Source organism: Grammomys surdaster, unplaced genomic scaffold (genome assembly GCF_004785775.1).
Source record: "Grammomys surdaster isolate TR1022 unplaced genomic scaffold, NIH_TR_1.0 203, whole genome shotgun sequence".
NCBI lineage: Eukaryota > Metazoa > Chordata > Mammalia > Rodentia > Muridae > Grammomys > Grammomys surdaster.
Genome location: NW_021604648.1, coordinates 7,719,711 through 7,724,126, shown reverse-complemented (window position 1 = coordinate 7,724,126; position 4,416 = coordinate 7,719,711).

Here is a 4,416-nt window from a genome sequence, read left to right as displayed (position 1 = left end):
GTCTCAAAATGAGATTTCTGTCTCAAGAGATTTTCGGGGTTTGACAACTTTTTGACATCATTCTTGTTCTAGGGTGTTCTCCCCATTGCACTTGCCCCACAATTCTAAAACAGGTCCTATTTTTGGAGGCCCACTAAAATGGCTAATGGACCAGGTAGTTAAATATGAGCGGGTATCAGAACTTGTCCATTTAGTTCTGTAGGGCAAGTGTTGTAAATTGGCAGGAGTAGATTCGTTCTTGAGATTATGGTGAAACAGTTGGTACTTGTTTGATATAAACAATGAACTTTTGAGTTTTGTTGTGTTTTTCTTACCACATAAGGTTACTACCAGCCTTCTTAGGAAAATAAGAAGAAAACATCATCAGAAGTTACCATAACTGTGTTCTAAGGACTGCCTAAGAGCACTTACGGCTCATGCAGGTGACCCTGTTATGCTTGTTTCCCAACACCCATATGGTGGCTCACAACCACCTGTGCCTACAATTCTAGAGTATCCAACATCTTCTTTTGCCTCTGTGGGTATCAAGTACATATATGCTACACATACATAAATGTAGACATGAGTATACATATAAAATTAAGTTTAAAAATATTTTACAAAGAATTGTGTATTAAAGGGTTTTAAAGTGCTTATACTGTTTTTGGGTCAAAATATAGTATTAATTACTTTTCCAATGGAAGGATTTTATCTTCAAAATAGAAACACTTTATTATAAGCTTTAAAAAGCAGAAAATGATGATAGTATGGGCATAAAAGCCATGTAAAGATTTAGTATAATTAAAACCAAATTAAATGAGAAGACATTTTAAAGCTATCTTCAAAGCTGGAAATAGAATCTATCTATCCCTCTGCTTGTCTACAAAAACATCTACTTAGTGGCATGAGCTCATAAGAAAAATTTTTTTAAATGTTGTTGTTGCATATACTTTGACATATACTAGGTATGAAAACTATTAGTAAAACTCTTAAATTTTTCTTCACTGTTATTAAGAACAAAATAAGTTATATGTTATTTTATTGGCATATTAGCAACAAAAGCTATCAACAAAACATAAAAACACAAACATAATATAGTGGTTCTATAATCTTCTATTTGTGACAAAAGTGTAAACAATGTTTTTAGTTTTTTTTTTCTTCAAAAATGTTTATTTCTTCACTTTGTTTTGTAACTCTTATTTATAAACAGTATTTTAGATGCAAGAAAAGTAGAAGCAAAGCTTTGTTTGGGGCAGGAAATGTCTGCAAGGACCCTGAAATATCTTGTAAGATGCTCTCAGCAAATCCTGGAGGAGGTTTGTAAACCTTCTAGGGTTTCTTTAAATGGGCTCATAAGAACTAAAGAAAAACAATTGGAACACACAAGACAACTAACACAAGGAATTGAAGCTCATCAAACCCACAAGGGTTCCTGCATCCAAAACAGAACTTGGAAAGTAGTAAAATAGTTTGCTGTATTTCTAGGTTATTTTGACAATAACTTCTCATTTCATTGCTACTCATTTCCTCCTTTTGGGTTGCCTTGTCTAGACCCAACATGAGGGTTTTTGCCTTGTCTTATTGTATCTTGTTTTGTTGTGTTTGATTCTTGTCTCTTGAAGGTCTGCTCTCTTCTGAAGGGATCTGAGGGAGAGTGGAGCTGGGGGAAGCAACAGAGACTGGAGGAGGGAGAACTGTGGTCAGTATATATTGTAGGAGAGCAGAATATATTTTCAATTAAAAAACAAACAAGCAAAACAACAAAAACAAAACAAAACAAAACAAATAGCAAACAGGCTCTCTCAGCTGGTAAGACATCTCCCCCTTACCAAAAAGCAGTGGCAAAATTTACTTAATAAATATAAAGAGTTCTATAAGTTTGCATCTGAGATCCTCTATCAATAATGTATAACCTTTTCTCTTTAATATGGTTTAACCTCATAGAAGAGACAAAGTTAATTTGAGAAAATGGATGAGTGTGATTCAAATGCTTGACCCGCTAAAATTATTACAACTGCACTATCACCGTTGTTCAGGATACATCTCAACAATTGAATAATTTAAGTCAATAAAGTACTTATTTTACAATTTAAAAAACTGAAATTCAACCCTAAGCATCAACATAGCACAATCTAGGCGTGGTGGGGTGGTGAGCAATTTTGATCTCAGCCTTTCAAAGGGAAAGTCAGGATAATCCCTGCAACAATCTAGATACCTCTGAGTCTGTCCTACTTGGTGAGTTTCATGCCTGTGAAAGACTCTGACTTAATATAAAGTTTATGATGCTTGAGCAATGACATCCAAGTTCATTCTCTGGCCTCTGCAGGTACTCACAATGTAAGTATACAAACATACATAGTGTACATGCACACACACATACATTTACATATCAAATATATAATTCAATGATCTCTTGACATCTAGAAATCCTGTCTCTATGAAAATAATTTATTTTACATATATTGGAAGCTCAGAACATCTCAGTGAAGAAGGTAGCATAATTAGTTTTACACGTGGAGAAACAGTGGCCAGATCAGGCCTCATTCAAAATGATTAATCCTTCCATGACACATTTTCTTTACTAAAGAACTTAGTAATTGTAAAGGAAATATTTTCTGGAGAAACATGAAGGATAGAAAATGAGGTTAAATGGCTAGAAACCTGTAGAGCAATTTTAGTCAGCAACATGGCTGCTTTGGGAAGGGATCACATCCAAAGACCATCTAGGTCTGTATGATCCAGCCAGAATGTAGACACAACCTGAATTATACTATGATCTGGCTGTAATACAGGACTTTAGTACACACCTTTAATCCCTAAAAATGAAGGTGCAGTTAATTTGTAGAGGAAGCAGCCATGTTTGAAAATTAAGTCTAATTAAGAAGCAGATAAAGTGATGGATCAAAGAAATATTTGACAGAATGAATCTGAGATAGGATGTGTTCAACTCTTAAGAGAACAGCACAGTAGAGAGAAGCGACTTAAGAGCAGCTGAGGGAGAGAGAATTGGGGGGGCACAAGTGGCATGTGATGGTGTATGTATTTGGCAGTTTTACTGGGGGCAGTTTTACAGAGAGAACAAGCTAGACACAGGTGAAGACAGAACAAGCTAGAGAATGAGAAAGATCTAGAAAGAACCTACTGACAAGGTTAGTTGAAGGCCATGCAGAGCAATTCAGTCAGAAGCTGGGTAAAAACAAGTTGAATCAGTCAGCTTGGAAGATGAGATTGTACACAGGAGGCTAGAAGCCTCCAGACCTAGTGCTAGGGATAGTTAGAAGAGGGAAGGAAAGACTCAGCTCAAGGCTTGTATGTGCACAGCTCATGCACAGGTCTCAACTGATCTCATCATCTGAGGAAATTAAAGCAACATTTATAGGAACCTGTCATTGTGTTATATAAGAATTGGGTGATAGTGTGTGGTATATAGACTAGCATCAAGAGATTTAGATCTAGGTCCAGGACATTCTGATCCTAGATGTTTTCCATGCTGAATAGCAATAAGAACAACTGTAAGAAACTGTTATCAAAATAGCTTTGTAAGAAAGTGTTATCAAATAATTTCTGCATGTGAAAGTTACTTGGAATGAAAGCAAATCACCAGGATAGTTGAGGATGCTATCATGTCCCCTGTAGCTATATCTCAGTTTCCAAGTAGTGATCCTTTCAATACCGAAGTGCCATTTCCTGTATAATTGAGGGACTGTAAGACACACAGTTTAACTTTGGAAGAGAGTGTCTGGAAGGAATACAAAATGAGTTCCAGAAAGCCAGTTGGAATTTAATAATGCATGAAAAATACACCAAGGGGAGGAAAGAACCAATTAGGAAGCAATTAAGGAGATTGCAATTACAATGCATCTTAATAAAGTACAAAAAATATTAGCCTATGGATAGAAGAGTACTTACCTGTGGACTAGAAGGAAAAGGGAAAATGTTTTCAAGGCAGGCACTCTGAAAGCAAAGAGAAAGAGACAAAACAAAACTATACTATCTCTTTTTTGGCATTTCAGACAAATCTCAAGCATTTAAAATATATTTCTATGACATTTCCATTACTTTGTTCTTTTCTTTCTTATTTTTTATTTTAAGTACATTAATAGAAAATTTATTCAACATAGAAAACTGTGGAAAGGAAAATAACAATCAATTATTATGCTAACATAGATACTTATAATATATATCTGCTTATTTCTTCTTTTGCTTCAATTCTGTCTTCACATACATAATTCCTGTCAACCATAATTGTCATTTGTTGTTGAGAATCAAAAATGTTTAAATGACTTTTGTCTGAATAGTGTTTCATTTAACAAAATAAAATATAGTAAGATAAAACAAAAACATTACATTGAAGTTGGAGAAGACAAACCAACAGAAGGAAGTCAGTCTCAAGAGAAGGCACAAGAACCACAGACCCCTCATTCACACATTCAAGAG